The following is an 18,200-nucleotide window of genomic DNA, read 5'->3' as shown; positions in this document are numbered from 1 at the left end:
CGATGTGATCGCGGTCGGCACGCTACCTCTACATCTACCTTCGGGATTAATATTAGACCTAAATAATTGTTATTTGGTGCTAGCATTGAGCATGAACATTATATCTGGATCTTGTTTAATGCGAGACGGTTATTCATTTAAATCAGAGAATAATGGTTGTTCTATTTATATGAGTAATATCTTTTATGGTCATGCACCCTTGAAGAGTGGTCTATTCTTATTGAATCTCGATAGTAGTAATACACATATTCATAATGTTGAAACCAAAAGATGCAGAGTTGATAATGAAAGTGCAACTTATTTGTGGCACTTTCGTTTAGGTCATATCGGTGTAAAGCGCATCAAAGAAACTCCATGCTGATGGACTTTTGGAACCACTTGATTATGAATCACTTGGTACTTGCGAACCGTGCCTCATGGACAAGATGACTAAAACACCGTTCTCCGGTACTATGGAGAGAGCAACAGATTTGTTGGAAATCATACATACCGATGTATGTGGTCCGATGAATATTGAGGCTCATGGCGGATATCGTTATTTTCTCACCTTCACAGATGATTTAAGCAGATATGGGTATATCTACTTAATGAAACATAAATCTGAAACATTTGAAAAGTTCAAAGAATTTCAGAGTGAAGTTGAAAATCATCGTAACAAGAAAATAAAGTTTCTACGATCTGATCGTGGAGGAGAATATTTGAGTTACGAGTTTGGTGTACATTTGAAAAACTATGGAATAGTTTCGCAACTCACGCCACCCGGAACACCACAGCGTAATGGTGTGTCCGAACGTCGTAATCGTACTTTACTAGATATGGTGCGATCTATGATGTCTCTTACTGATTTACCGCTATCATTTTGGGGTTATGCTCTAGAGACGGCCGCATTCACGTTAAACAGGGCACCATCAAAATCCGTTGAGACGACGCCTTATGAACTATGGTTTGGCAAGAAACCAAAGTTGTCGTTTCTGAAAGTTTGGGGCTGCGATGCTTATGTGAAAAAACTTCAACCTGATAAGCTCGAACCCAAATCGGAGAAATGTGTCTTCATAGGATACCAAAGGAAACTATTGGATACACCTTCTATCACAGATCCGAAGGCAAGACTTTTGTTGCTAAATTCGGAAACTTTCTTGAGAAGGAGTTTCTCTTGAAAGAAGTGAGCGGGAGGAAAGTAGAACTTGACGAGGTAACTGTACCTGCTCCCTTGTTGGAAAGTAGTATATCACAGAAAACTGTTTCTGCGACACCTACACCAATAAGTGAGGAAGTTAATGATAATGATCATGAAACTTCAGAACAAGATACTACTGAACCTCGTAGATCAACCAGAATAAGATCCGCACCAGAGTGGTACGGTAATATAGTTCTGGAAGTCATGCTACTAGATCATGATGAACCTACGAACTATGAAGAAGCGATGGTGAGCCCAGATTCCGCAAAGTGGCTTGAAGCCATGAAATCTGAGATGGGATCCATGTATGAGAACAAAGTATGGACTTTGGTTGACTTGCCCAATGATCGGCAAGCAATTGAGAATAAATGGATCTTCAAGAAGAAGACTGACGCTGATGGTAATGTTACTGTCTACAAAGCTCGACTTGTCGCGAAAGGTTTTCGACAAGTTCAAGGGGTTGACTACGATGAGACTTTCTCACCTGTAGCGATGCTTAAGTCTGTCCGAATCATGTTAGCGATTGCCGCATTTTATGATTATGAAATTTGGCAGATGGATGTCAAAACTGCATTCCTGAATGGATTTCTGGAAGAAGAGTTGTATATGATGCAACCGGAAGGTTTTGTCGATCCAAAGGGAGCTAACAAAGTGTGCAAGCTCCAACGATCCATTTATGGACTGGTGCAAGCCTCTCGGAGTTGGAATAAACGTTTTGATAGTGTGATCAAAGCATTTGGTTTTATACAGACTTTCGGAGAAGCCTGTATTTACAAGAAAGTGAGTGGGAGCTCTGTAGCATTTCTAATATTATATGTGGATGACATATTGCTGATTGGAAATGATATAGAATTTCTGGATAGCATAAAGGGATACTTGAACCAAAGTTTTTCAATGAAAGACCTCGGTGAAGCTGCTTACATATTAGGCATAAAGATCTATAGAGATAGATCAAGACGCTTAATTGGACTTTCACAAAGCACATACCTTGACAAGATTTTGAAGAAGTTCAAAATGGATCAAGCAAACAAAGGATTCTTGCCTGTGTTACAAGGTGTGAAGTTGAGTAAGACTCAATGCCCGACCACTGCAGAAGATAGAGAGAATATGAAAGATGTTCCCTATGCATCAGCCATAGGATCTATCATGTATGCAATGCTGTGTACCAGACCCGATGTGTGCCTTGCTATAAGTCTAGCAGGGAGGTACCAAAGTAATCCAGGAGTGGATCACTGGACAGCGGTCAAGAACATCCTGAAATACCTGAAAAGGACTAGGGATATGTTTCTCATATATGGAGATGACAAAGAGCTCACTATAAAAGGTTACATTGATGCAAGCTTTGACACTGATCCGGACGATTCTAAATCACAAACCGGATACGTGTTTACATTAAATGGTGGAGCTGTCAGTTGGTGCAGTTCTAAACAAAGCGTCGTAGCGGGATCTACATGTGAAGCGGAGTACATAGCTGCTTCGGAAGCAGCAAATGAAGGAGTCTGGATGAAGGAGTTCATATCCGATCTAGGTGTCATACCTAGTGCATCAGGTCCAATGAAAATCTTTTGTGACAATACTGGTGCAATTGCCTTGGCAAAGGAATCCAGATTTCACAAAAGGACCAAACACATCAAGAGACGCTTCAATTCCATCCGGGATCTAGTCCAGGTGGGAGACATAGAGATTTGCAAGATACATACGGATCTGAATGTTGCAGACCCGTTGACTAAGCCTCTTCCACGAGCAAAACATGATCAGCACCAAAGCTCCATGGGTGTTAGAATCATTACAGTGTAATCTAGATTATTGACTCTAGTGCAAGTGGGAGACTGAAGGAAATATGCCCTAGAGGCAATAATAAAGTTATTATTTATTTCCTTATAATCATGATAAATGTTTATTATTCATGCTAGAATTGTATTAACCAGAAACATAATACATGTGTGAATACATAGAAAAAACAAAGTGTCACTGGTATGCCTCTACTTGACTAGCTCGTTAATCAAAGATGGTTATGTTTCCTAACCATGAACAATGAGTTGTTATTTGATTAACGAGGTCACATCATTAGTTGAATGATCTGATTGACATGACCCATTCCATTAGCTTAGCACCCGATCATTTAGTATGTTGCTAATGCTTTTCTTCATGACTTATACATGTTCCTATGACTATGAGATTATGCAACTCCCGTTTACCGGAGGAACACTTTGGGTGCTACCAAACGTCACAACGTAACTAGGTGATTATAAAGGAGCATTACAGGTGTCTCCAAAGGTAGATGTTGGGTTGGCGTATTTCGAGATTAGGATTTGTCACTCCGATTGTCCAAGAGGTATCTCTAGGCCCTCTCGGTAATGCACATCACATAAGCCTTGCAAGCATTGCAACTAATGAGTTAGTTGCGAGATGATGTATTACGAAACGAGTAAAGAGACTTGCCGGCAACGAGATTGAACTAGGTATTGGATACCAACGATCGAATCTCGAGCAAGTAACATACCGATGACAAAGGGAACAACGTATGTTGTTATGCGGTCCGACCGATAAAGATCTTCGTAGAATATGTAGGAGCCAATATGGGCATCCAGGTCTCGCTATTGGTTATTGACCGGAGACGTGTCTCGGTCATGTCTACATTATTCTCGAACCCGTAGGGTCCGCACGCTTAAGGTTACGATGACAGTTATATTATGAGTTTATGCATTTTGATGTACCGAAGGTTGTTCGGAGTCCCGGATGTGATCACGGACGTGACGAGGAGTCTCGAAATGGTCGAGAAGTAAAAATTGATATATTAGAAACCTATGTTTGGATATCGGAAGTGTTCCGGGTGAAATCGGGATTTTACCGGAGTACCGGGAGGGTTACCGGAACCCCCCGGGAGCTATATGGGCCATAGTGGGCCTTAGTGGAAAAGAGAAGGGGCTGACCTAGATGGGCTGCGCGCCTCCCCCTTCCCCTAGTCCTATTAGGACTAGGAGAGGTGGCCGGCCCCCTCCTCCTCTTTTCCCCCTCCGCGAATCCTATTCCAACTAGGATTGGGGGGGGGGGAGGGAATCCTACTCCCAGAGGGAGTAGGACTCTCCTGCGCCCTCCTCCTTGGCCGGCCAGCCTCCCCCCCTCTACTACTTTATATACGGAGGCAGGGGGCACCTCTAGACACACAAGTTGATCCACGTGATCTATTCCTTAGCCGTGTGCGGTGCCCCCTGCCACCATATTCCTCAATAATATTGTAGCGGAGTTTAGGCGAAGCCCTGCTGCTGTAGTACATCAAGATCGTCACCACGCCGTCGTGCTGACGGAACTCTTCCCCGACACTTTGCTGGATCGGAGTCCGGGGATCGTCATCGAGCTGAACGTGTGCTCGAACTCGGAGGTGCCGTAGTTTCGGTGCTTGATCGGTTGGATCGTCAAGACGTACGACTACTTCCTCTACGTCGTGTCAGCGCTTCCACAGTCGGTCTGCGTTGGGTACGTAGACAACACTCTCCCCTCTCGTTGCTATGCATCACATGATCTTGCGTGTGCGTAGGAAATTTTTTGAAATTACTACGTTCCCCAACAGACACGTATTTTGGTCGGTAAGAATTCATTATATAATCTCCCGGAGGTTTTGACTCCCCTATAATGCAAAAATCTCATGTCTTTGTTTTGAATTGTTTTTCTGACAGATCATGGTCATCATCTCGTCTTCAAGTGCCCCCAAGGACCAGTTCTTCGAGAAGGTGATCAACCCCTACCTCGCGGAGGTGCTGCAACACCCTCAAACCATTGAGATGCGTGAGGAGTTGTTGCACATCCGCGATGTTGAGGGACCAAGGAAGACCGGAAGCACGGAGGAAAGGCTCGAGGCATTGGAGCAAGAAGTTTTCAAGTTTTAGGAGATGGTGGAGCGTGGACTCGATTCCAATCACATTATGATCACAGAGTTCACCAACAACCACAAGTCGGACGTCAAGGACATTGGGGAGGCCATCTTCAAGCTTCATGAGAAAAACGAGCACCTCCATCCCCAGATCTATGACCTGCAAAATCAAAACTGTGAGTATGAATATAGATTCAAGAGGATGAGTTTGGCTGTAGATTTGAGGTTTCAGGAGACTCGATCATCCTTCTATGATGGTGAGCCTATGCCTGGGAAGAAGGAGGACAAGCCTACGCCATCAACAAAACCATCACCTTCTCCACCAACAAAGAAGAATTGAGTATCTGGAATGGGCACTCCCCTTGGCAATTGCCAAGCTTGGGGGAGTGCCCCGGTATCGTATCACCATCACTTTTATCTTTACCATTTTTCTTAGTTCGATCCTTTTGGTAATATATTGATCTAGTAGAATAAAAGCTTTTTAGTATGATCTAGTTGTGAGTCTTGCTTTATGATTCTTCTATGTAATCGAGTCCGTGAGATATATAATAAAGATTAGTGTTGAGTTAAGGGCTTGATTATTTTGCCATGATCTTAAGTGAATAAAAGAAAAGAGAAAGAAATAAAAAGGAAACAAAGAGATCATAAGGATCTTATGGAGAGTAATGAGCTCACATAGAAAAAGTATGAGGAATAAAAGTTGTTGAGAGTTGACAAACATAGTTTTGGTCATCGTTGCAATTAATAGGAAGTAATAAAGAAAGATAGGTCTTCACATATAAATATACTATCTTGGACATCTTTTATGATTGTGAGCACACATCAAAATATGACATGCTAAAGAGTTGACATTGGACAAGGAGGACAACGTAATGGGTTATGTTTTCTTACCTCTGAGATAAATTATATTGTCATGGATCATCCAACATGATTGAGCTTGCCTTTACCCCACATGCTAGCCAAATTCATCGCACCAAGTAGAGATACTACTTGTGCTTCCAAATACCCTTAAACTATTTTTGCCATGAGAGTCCACCATACCTACCTATGGATTGAGTAAGATCCTCCAAGTAAGTTTTCATCGGTGCAATCAATAAAAATTGCTCTCTAAACAAGTATGGCTTATTAGTGTGGGAGAAAATAAACTTTATACGATCGTGTGATATGGAAGAAATAAAAGTGACAGACTGCATAATAAAGGTCCATATCACAAGTGGCAATATAAAGAGATGTTCTTTCGCATTAAGATTTTGTGCATCCAACCATAAAAGCGCATGACACCCTCTGCTTCCCTCTGCGAAGGGCCTATCTTTTAATTTTATCTCCTACCTTGCATAAGAGTCATGGTGATCTTCACCCTTCCTTTTTACATTTTATCCTTTGGCAAGCACAGTATGTTGGAAAGATCCTGGTATATATGGCTAATTAGATGTGAGTTTTCATGAACTATTACTGTTGACATTACCCTTGAGGTAAAACGTTGGGAGGCAAAACTATAAGCCCCTATCTCTCTCTGTGTCCGATTAAAACTCCATACCAATAAGTATTGCGTGAGTGTTAGCAATTGTAAAAGATTATATGATAGTTGAGTATGTCGACTTGCTGAAAAGCTCCTATATGTTGACTCATTCCTATGTTATGATAAATTGCAATTGCTTCAATGACTGAGATTATAGTTTGTTAGTTTTCAGTGAAGTTTACGATTCATACTTGAAATTGTGATTGAATTATTACTCTAGCATAAGAAATCATATGACAAGAATTATGTAAGTTGTTGTTCTAAGAATGATCATGATGCCCTCATGTCCGTATTTTACTTTTATCGACACCTCTATCTCTAAACATGCGGACATATTTTTCGATTTCGGCTTTCACTTGAGGACAAGCGAGGTCTAAGCTTGGAGGAGTTGATACGTCCATTTTGCATCATGCTTTTATATCGATATTTATTGCATTATGGGCTGTTATTACACATTATGTCACAATACTTATGCCTATTCTCTCCTATTTTACAAGGTTTACATAAAGAGGGAGAATGCGGGCAGCTGGGATTCTGGGCTGGAAAAGGAGCAAATATTAGAGACCTATTCTGCACAGCTCCAAAAGTCCTGAAACTTCACAGAAGAAGTTTTCCGAATATATAAAAAATACTGAGCGCAAGAAGTTCACCAGGGGGGCCACACCCTACCCATGAGGGTGGGGGCGCGCCCTACCCCCTGGGCGTGCCCCCTACCTCGTGGGCCCCCTAGTGGCCCTCCAATGGCCATCTTCTTCTATATGAAGTCTTTCGATGAGGAAAAAATCATAAGCCATCTTCTCGGACGAAACTCCGCCGCCACAAGGCGGAACCTTGGCGGAACCAATCTAGGGCTCTGGCGGAGCTATTCTGCCGGGGAAACTTCCCTTCGGGAGGGGGAAATCGTCGCCATCGTCATCACCAACACTCCTCTCATCGGGAGAGGGCAATCTCCATCAACATCTTCACCAGCACCATCTCCTCTCAAAACCCTAGTTCATCTCTTGTACCCAATTCTTGTCTCCAATTCCGTGATTGGTACCTGTGGGTTGCTAGTAGTGCTAATTACTCTTTGTAGTTGATGCTAGTTGGTTTATTTGGTGGAAGATCATATGTTCAGATCCTATATGCATATTAACACCCCTATGATTATGAACATGAATAGGCTTTGTGAGTAGTTATGTTTGTTCCCAAGGACATGGGAGAAGTCTTGTTATTAGTAGTCATGTGAATTTGGTATTCGTTCGATATTTTGATGAGATGTATGTTGTCTCTCCTCTAGTGGTGTTATGTGAACATCGACTACATAACACTTCACCATTATTTGGGCCTAGAGGAAGGCATTGGGAAGTCATAAGTATATGATGGGTTGCTAGAGTGACAGAAGCTAAAACCCTAGTTTATGCGCTGCTTCGTAAGGGGCTGATTTGGATCCATATGTTTCATGCTATGGTTACGTTTACCTTAATACTTTTGTTGAAGTTTCGGATGCTTGCAATAGAGGTTAATCATAAGTGGGATGCTTGTCCAAGTAAGGGAAACACCCAAGCACCGGTCCACCCACATATCAGATTATCAAAGTACCAAACGTGAGTCATATGAACGTGATGAAAACTAGCTTGACGATATTCCCATGTGTCCTCGGGAGCGCTTTTCTCTATATAAGAGTTTGTCCAGGCTTGTCCTTTGCTACAAAAAGGATTGGGCCACCTTGCTTTACTTTATTTACTTTTGTTACTTGTTGCTCGTTACAAATTATCCTATCACAAAACTATCTGTTACCACTTATTTCAGTACTTGCAGAGAATACCTTGCTGGAAACCGCTTATCATTTCCTTCTGCTCCTTGTTGGGTTCGACACTCTTACTTATCGAAAGGACTAGATAGATCCCCTATACTTGTGGGTCATCACCCAGTTGGGACGATCGGGGATCTAGCATTTGGGGTTTTCTTCTTTTATTTTGGTTTCATAGTCGGACCTTGATTGTATTCTGGATGATGTATGTTTAACTTGTATTTGTGTGAAGTGGCGATTGTAAACCAAGTCTTTATCCCTTTGTTATTCAGTACATGGGATGTGTAAAGATTACCCCTCTTGCGACATGCCTACCATGCGGTTATGCCTCTAAGTCGTGCCCCGACACGTGGGAGATATAGCCGCATCGTGGGTGTTACATAATACTCCGAGGTAGAACAGAGCAAAAGCTGGATTGGCATTTTGATCTGCGAAATACAACTACTTTGACCCAATACTAGATATGGATGAGGTGCTGGAGTTTGTTTCTCCTAGTCATTCTGGAATAGAATGGCTTGACGGACCACAAGAATAATAGGCATCGATGAACGCAATCGCACACATACTCTAGACTATCGATTGATAGACAATGGTCAGAATACAAATGAAGAGTAACAACTCAAGTAACATATATCTTTCTGAGTTGTCGATGCATAGATTAGTATGTCGAGCAAAGCTCAACATTTCTTTCGGATAACCCATGCAGAACGGCAGAACTGGCAGATTCACAATGTAGAATGGATAACTCATCAAGATCACTCTTATTGTGATCTTTTGGTTCAAAAGAACTTCTGCCAAGGATGGTTCATGCTATTTGTAAGAATGACATACCACGCACCTCGAGGACTATCACAAAGGTTACTAATATCCTAAAGGAATGAGCAACACTACCAACATGAAGTAAGTAGGGTGAATCTCGTGTCTAAGAACCCAGGAATAGAATACCTACTACTAAATGGCATCACATGATGCTATCAAGAATGGTGGCCAGAATCATCACACCGGAAACACAAAACATGGATAGATTACTAGGTAACTCCCTAAAACACCTAGGGTCCTAATAATAGCTCCAACATATATGTCGAGGCAACAGAGTACCTCAACTCACCGATTAGTGTGATTAATCTGGCCCAAATGGACATCAGAAACAGGAGGAAGGGATTTGCAAATGCATCAGACTATTTAGATACCTGGGATGACTTGGACAACATAATGGTTGCAAATGCTCAAAAAGATTTGAGACATCCTACAAAATGGTGGCATAACCACTCAACAACACAATATTAAGGTTCTGAGATCAACTATCAACACACAGAAGTAGTAGGAACTGAACTGGGGCTTGAAACCATCAATCTAATAAGTCTACAGATTAGTAACACGTGATCCTGATAGAAAGATGAGAAGCCTAGTTCTTAATCCCCGTAGAAAATATGAGGGTGACTCGGATCAGAAGGGCATAAGGTAAAGGAGTAAAAAGAGCCTTACGTTCCCTTCCACAATCAATTCCCTTACATAACTAAAGCATTTCTAGACACGACTTCGACCAGTTTGGCTTGGAATTCTACAGGCAGTCAGGCTCTGATACCAAAGCTGTCAGGACCCCGATTCTAAGTCACACTGATCTAGCATGTAACACCTCATATCACTTTGCGGCCTCACACACGGTATTCCCACAGGTGTCGCCTTACCATGGCCTGGGACCGTTTGCTCCTTTTGGCTCACGTATATGATAGTGTCGCTAGCATCCATATAACAGAGAACCCGGGCCGACATGACTAGTCGTGAACCCAAATTGGCACTAACTTACGGAAACAGGCATACATGAATCAACATCGAGCATGTCGGTCAACAGCGTATGAATCCGGGCTGTAGCAACTGGGCTAACAGGACTCTGGGAACCCGGGCTGTAGCAGGCTAACAGGACTCCGGATGTCTCCGCATGACATTTCCCCGAAGGGACAGACACAGGAACGAAGTGAATCACATGCCGGCCAGTCTAAGTGTTCGCGAGCAGTAGTAACGGGGCTAACAGGACTCCAGTAAACCGGGCTGTAGCAGACTACCATGGCTCAGTGGAAGCACTAGACTACATTTCCCCATAAGGGAGGCTACCAAGGATAGACAACTAGGTTGTCGGATCCCAGACATACCAAGCATTTCAAGAACATACACACAATATGCTCGATATGTGCAAATACAACATGGCATCACAACATGACTCTACAACTTAAAGTATTTATTCATGAGGCTCCGAGGAGCCAAGTATTACAAACATGGGTCTCATGACCCAACATGCAAAGCATACAAGCAACAAGCACATGTGGAAGCTTAACATGTCTGAGTACAGACATCTACAAATGAAAAAGGCTAAGAAGCCTGACTATCTACCAGATCCTGCCGAGGGCACAAGATCGTAGCTGAGGTATCAAGCTAAACGTCGAAGTCCAGATGGAACTACTAGAGAGACTGACGTCTCTCTGCAAAATATAAAATAGGCAAACGTGAGTACAAATGTACCCAGCAAGACTTACATCAGAACTAGCTACATATGCATCAGTATCAACAAAGGGGTGGTGGAGTTTGACTGCAGCAAGCCAGCTTTGACTCAGTGGCTATCCTAAACTATGACTGCAAGTAACTCTTTGAGGTGGCGCACACGAGTCCACATATTCACCATATCAATATCAATACACCACTATGGATCCGCTCCCGTCTCCCTATGAGAAGGCCATCCATAGCACTCACGCTTATCTTGCGAGTTTTAGAGTATCCACTTTCACTTGTCTATGAACTGTATAGGCAACCAAGTAGTCCTTTTCTGCGGACGCGGCTATTCGAATATATGATGTTAACCCTGCAGGGGTGTACTTCTTCACACAAGCTCTCACCACTTACCGCCGTATACACGACATGTACTCGGCAACCTTCAAGCGGAAGCCCAACGAGGGTGTCGGCCACGGCCAACCTAATCACTCAAGTCTCTAGTCTAGGTTTATCGCCTATCCAGGTTCCATCCGCAAGGAGTCCGGCCGAGGTTTCCACATACGGCCCCGAACGATGTGTACAGGGTTCCCGAGACACCAAACGGGCGACTCGGTACACCGTTCCATGGTGTATCTACCGCAACATAGCCCACCCCTAGGGTCAGCGCTACGCACGACCGCTAACACATCTCCTATAAACACCAGAAACTAGTTGCAACTCCTGGACAAAGGACTACGGTGGTTAAGAAGCCGAGAGGGTCCATTGGTTTCGGGCCCAATTCATGGTAGTAACTGATTCTTAAATCACAATACAGATCTCGGTGCTTAAGGACGGTTCCAATGAAACAACCCACCATGTACTCCTACATGGCCTCTCATCGATACCTTTACCAAATCGTGTTCAACACACTTAGCTCACCGACAGTAGGACATGTTCTCAACTTTCGAATTCATCCCCGATGAATCAGACCTGACACAACTCTAAGCAATAGCAGGCATGACGAACAAGCATGAATGAGTAGGCACATCAGGGCTCAAACAACTCCTACTCATGCTAGCGGGTTTCATCTATTTACTATTGCAATGACAGGTCATGCAGAGGAAAGGGGTTCAACTACCGCAACATGTAACTGTTGAATCATTGTTGTCCTAATGCAGTAAAATAGAGCAGGAGCGAGAGAGTGGGATTGCATTGGAATGAATAGGGGGTTTGCTTGCCTGGCAGTTCTGAAGATATTATAGCTCTTCATCGGTGTCATCGAACTCATCGTCCGAAACATAGTCTACCAAGAGGGAACAACCACTGGCAAACACAAAAGGAACCACAATCAATGCAATGCACATTCATATGAATGATATGTCATATGAAAGTACTGAATTGACCTAGTGCCATAGTTAGTCATATTCATTGAAGTGGAATTCAAACCTATAGCAAATTCCAACTCCAAAACTAATTACCATTTATTCCATAATCATGAATTGTCCTAATCAGTGAGTTTAACTTGTTCAAACATGCATGAAAATGCCATATTCAGATTCTTCGGATTTTTCTGATCATTTTTCATATATAAATTATCCTCATCTGAGTTATGGTTGAATTACTATGAATTTTTGAAGTTTAAAGCAATTTCAGGAATTTCCAGAATTGTTTTTAATCCAGAAATTACATTATTGCGTCAGCACTACGTCAGGGTGACGTCAGCAGTCAACAGGCGTCGACTGGGTCAAACCTGACCAGTGGGACCCACTGGTTAGTGACCCAGTCAACTAACTAAGTTAGTTAGCCCTAACTAACTGGGCAGGGCCCACTAGTCAGTGACGGTAGTAACTAACCTAAGTAGTTAATTAGTGTTAACTAGAGTAATTATTTGGGCGGGGCCCAGAAGTTAGTGAGAGAGAGGGGGAGGTCAAACCGGGCAGTGGGTCAACCCACGTTGGTCAATGGGTCAGGGGTCGCCGGTGTTTAGCCGCCGGCGAGTCCAGACGCGGCGGTGCGATGCGGGATTCTCCTACAGAGCGCCGTTTGGCGCGCGGAGCACATCTACGGGATGCGGACGCTCGTCAGCATCCAACCGTGGTGGTGGCGCGGTCGGGGAGTGGCTGGAGTGGCGCCGACGACGAGCTCGGCGGCGGCCGAAGCTCAATCGAGCTCGGGCTCGTTGCTGTAGTGGCATAGGCGGGGCGGCGCTAGCACCTATGGCTTCTACGCGATGCGGGGAGTGCAATTGGCACAAGCCCGGGACCATATGGTCACCAGAGCACCACCGGCGACGAGCGCGGGCGGTGGGGCGTTTCGGTCATCGACGAAATGGCGACTAGAGCTAGGAAACGTCACGGAGACAAGGGGGATACGGTGTCGAGGCTCACAGGGATCGTGTAGGGTAGGTCGGCGAGCTCGGGGAGGGGCCGGAGCAAGCGGGGCGGCGATGGCGATCTCGGCGGACCGAGGTTGAAGAAGACGGCATGGAGAGCGTTCGGGGACGTCCGGCATTGCGTGAGTTGTCCAGGAGGCATAGACGACGAAGGCGGAGCTCATGGGCACGTCAGAGGGGTGAGGGGGTGGCTCTGGGCACGGTGGCAACAAATGGCGGTGACGAAATCGCTCGGTGGAGCTCAATAGAGAGGGATAGAGGAGGGGATGAGGACGGGAAAGTGAGCGAGAGGGACCAGGGGGTGCATGGCGACGTCCTGGCGTCGAGGTAGCTGCTGGAAGCAGGAGGTGGCCAGGCGTGTGGGCGCGCGTGGCGGGCACACGCCCTCGTGCCCACTAGCACGAGGAAGAAGACGCCCCTATCCCTAGGCTAGGCCAGGAACAGTGCTGGGCCGCCTGGGCCGGACAGGTGGGCTGCGCAGGTAAGGCCAGGTAAGTCTCTCTCTCTCTTTCTCTCTTTTATTTCCTATTTTCTATTTTTCTGTAACTTCTGAGCTTTATTAAAAATACCAAAACGTTTCCAAAAAGCCTGAAAATAATTGTGGGCTCTGTTAGGATTATTCCTAACAGCCCACACTTAAGTTCAGAATTAATTGAGCACTTAAGATAATATATAGCATTTAAATGCCCAATTGCAAGTAGCATATGATTTAATTCAGTGACCCTCTGTTGTCCTAGAAAAGTGTGCACCATTTTTGTCATAGGTTCTATACCAAGGCAGAGATGATGAACATTTTAGAAGGGCATTTTGGGTTCTGTGAAAATGATTTTATTTGGACCCTAGTTGAATTTCATTTTGCTGCTAGGGTTTATCAGCCCCCATTTCAAAGTTTCATAAAATTTAGGCATGATGCATGGAGGCTAAATCAAAGGCAGGCAAGGCCTGAACTGGGGCTGTGACATTGCATTACATTATTTGCCATTCGCCTCTCGTTTTCCTCTCCACCACTTCTAAAACGATTTTTGAATAGATCTGCCTTTTTTATTTGCCTTCTCTTCTGTCCTTCTTTTCGTTTGCCCTTATGTCTTACTTGGTTTGTCTGCTCGTTTGCTTGGTTTAATTGTGTGTTTATTGAAAATCAGAAACAAAGTTTATGGATCCACTTAAAGTTTTCTACTTGGATCATCTTCGATCCATATGTGCTCGTGCTGAAACCCCAACTGGTTTAGTTGTGGGAAAATCTTTAGATGAGCATGCTCATTTTGTGTGTCACCGTTTGTCTAAAGAAGGGCGAATCTTATGGAATCAAATAAATTGTTTGCTATATTATGCTTGGAATCTTTGTGAACTTTGTGATTTTACTTGTTGCTCTAAGAACCCTAAAAAACACCTTCCCTACCTATGTGAGTTTAATGATAATGAAATCTTATCTTCTTATGAAAAGGGTGTTTATAGTTACTATGATATCGAGCAAATTGAAGAACCTGTTTCTTTTAAGGGTTCTAATGAAGTTGCTTCTTTGATTGAAAAGTATGATATTACTCTCTACAAATCTGAAAATTTTGACATACTTAAATATTGCTATGAAAACTATGCTCATAATGCCTATGTCAAAGAATTTATTGAGAGAATGATCGTTGCTTTGGAAGAAAATAATGATATGCGTGAATCTATAGGTAGTTATGATTCCGATGATTTGATTGAAATATCCCTTGATGAACACGATGCTTGCCATTCTTGTGGCCATGATGCCAATATTTATGGAAATGAATTTGCTATAGTTTCTTATGTTAAACATGAGATTATTGCTATTGCACCCATACTTGATAGTTTCTTGAATAAAAGCATGATTGCAATGATGTTATTATAAATTCTATTAATGACAATTGTGTTAATTATATGCAAAACCCCAAGCTTGGGGATGCTAGTTTTGCTATGTCCTCTACTTATTGCAATGATCATGATTGGGGTGATAATGCTTCTTATGATTTTGAAAATTTATTTAAGCTTTATGATGAATATGTTTGCTATAATACTGAAAGTGGGTTTGGAAGAGTCTCAACTTTAGGAAATAATGATCCCACTACTTTGCAGACTAATAAGTCTTATGAAATTTTTGATAAAAGTGGGCTTGGAGAGGTCATGACTTTATTTGATGATAATCCCACTATTTTGGAAGAGTGTCAACTTTGCATGCATGTGGATCATGTAGAGAAAATTTTATGTGATATCTATATCGTTGAATTTGATTATGATCCTACATGTAATTATTATGAGAGAGGAAAATATGGTTGTAGAAATTTTCATGTTACTAAATTACTAAATTACCTCTTGTTATGTTGAGATTGGTATTGTTTCTTTCTTCTTCCTTGAATATGCTAGTTTTTGCTTTCCTTGATAATTTGTTTTACTATAATATGCCTATGCATGGGAAGTATGATAGACTTAGATGTGTTTTTTATGCACTATATGATGCTCTCATTGTACTTTAATTGCTATCTTTCATGTGAGCACCATTAAAATTATCAATGCCAGGTTTTAAGGCTTTAAAGAAAAGTGCTTGTTGGAAGACAACTCAATATTTTTCTTTACTATTTTTCAATAAATAATTCATCTAGCCTCTTGTTAGATTTTTTTTCATTTTAATTAGTGTTAGTATGATCTTTGGGATAGCTTACAATGATAGTTGATTTCATCTTGCTGAAAATAGAAACTTTTGCACCCACGGAAACAATTCTCATTTTTAACAGAAGCATGATAAATTGCTTATTCATTTTGCAGAAGATTAAGAAACAAATTTCCCAGGTTGTCCTAATTTTTCAGAATTTTTAGAGTTACAGAAGAATTCGAGAAATACAGATTGCTACAGACTGTTACATTTTTGATAGATTCCATTTTCTTTGTGTTGTTTGCTTATTATGATGAATCTATGGGTAGTATCGGGGGGTATGAACCATGGAAATGTTGGAATACATTAGATATTACCCCAATATAAATAAAGAATGAGTTCGCAACAGTACCAAAAGTGGTGATTTATTTTCTTATACTAACGGAGCTTATGAGATTTTCTGTTGAGTTTTGTGTTGTGAAGTTTTCAAGTTTTGGGTAAGGATTTGATGGACTATGGAATAAGGAGTGGCAATGCCTAAGCTTGGGGATGCCCAAGGCACCCCAAGGTAATATTTTAGGACAACCAAGAGGCTAAGCTTGGGGATGCCCCGAAAGGCATCCCGTCTTTCGTCTTCGTCTATCGATAACTTTACTTGAGGCTATATTTTTATTCACCACATGATATGTGTTTTGCTTGGAGCGTCTTGTATGATATGATACTTTTATTTTTAGTTTGTCACAATCATACTTGCTGTACACACCTTTTTAGAGGGACACACATGAATCGTGATTTATTAGAATACTCTATGTGCTTCACTTATATCTTTTGAGCTAGGAAATTTTGCTCTAGTGCTTCACTTATATCTTTTTCGAGCACGACCGTAGTTTTATTTTATAGAAATTGTTGAACTCTCATGCTTCACTTATATTATTTTGAGAGTCTCTAAACAACATGGTAATTTGCTTTGGTTATGAATTTAGTCCTAACTTCATATAAAATGCATTCAATACTATAAGAAGTTTCATTCCTCATGATTGTTTTGAGATATAGAGATGGTGATATTAGAGTCATGCTAGTGATTAATTCTGAATTATAGAAATACTTGTGTTAAAGTTTGTGATTCCCGTAGCATGGATGTATGGTGAACCGTTATGTGATGAGGTCGGAGCATGATTTATTTATTGATTGTCTTCCTTATGAGTGGCGGTCGGGGACGAGCGATGGTCTTTTCCAACCAATCTACCCCATGAGGAGCATGTGTGTAGTAATTTGTTTCGATGACTAATAGATTTTTGCAATAAGTATGTGAGTTCTTTATGACGAATGTTCAGTCCATGGACTATACGCACTATCACCCTTCCACCATTGCTAGCCTCTCTAGTGCCACGCAACTTTCGCCGGTACCATATACCTTCCTCGAAACAGCCACCATACTAATATGTCTCCGTCGTATCTATAATTTTTGATTGTTTCATATTATACAACTTTTACGTACTTTTGCTACATTTTATATGATTTATTTGGACTAACCTATTGATGTAGTGCCTAGTGCCAGTTCCTGTTTTTTTGCATGTTTTTGTCTTGCAGAAAGTCCATATCAAACGAAGTCCAAATGCAATAAAATTTTATGGAGAATTATTGTAACACCCCGGATGTAACTTGCCATATTTGTAACTCCGACTCTTTCCATTTCCGTCTTTAAGTCATGAGTTTCCCTCCGTGGTTCGCTTTTGACTTCGTTTTGCTTTTTTTCATGTCATGCATTTCATATCATGTTCATCTTGTTGCATCATGGCCTCATCATGTGCATCTTCATCTTGTAGCATGTTGCACCGTGTCCTGTTCCTTGGGTTCCATGTTTCATCATTCCCCCCTCATTACCACCTCTCCTTCTCTTTTCCTTCACTTTTGCAAGTGCACCTCTACCCTCCTCCATAAATGCCCATATTTTTCCCAAAATTCTAGCACCATGCCTTGAACCCCCCTGCCAAATTTCACCTCATTTAGAATTGTTTTGGTTGCGTTCAAAAATGCATCAAGTTTGAATTTTAATTCAAACTTGGAATATTTTTCTACCTTTAAAAATCACCAAAGCAATTTTATTGAATGCTACACAAATTCAGGATCATGAGGGTATTTTTATATTACTCAAACTCCTCCCCGATCCCCCTGTGCTTTTGCTTTTTTTCTGTCTGAAGAAATGGAAAGGGAAAGTAGCAGAGCAGCCCAGCAGCAGCAACACCCAACTGGGCCTCGGCCTCCCAGGCCGGCCCAGCTAGCCCCGCGCTAGCAAGCCCAGCGCGCCAACCAGCCCGCTCGCTCACCCGCTCTCTCCTTTTCTCATCCGTGCACACGTACCCCTGCTAGCCCCTCTC

Source organism: Triticum urartu, chromosome 7A (assembly GCF_056163025.1).
Source record: "Triticum urartu cultivar PI428250 chromosome 7A, HENAU_Tu73, whole genome shotgun sequence".
NCBI classification, from domain to species: domain Eukaryota; kingdom Viridiplantae; phylum Streptophyta; class Magnoliopsida; order Poales; family Poaceae; genus Triticum; species Triticum urartu.
Note: the sequence above shows the minus strand (reverse complement) of the source record.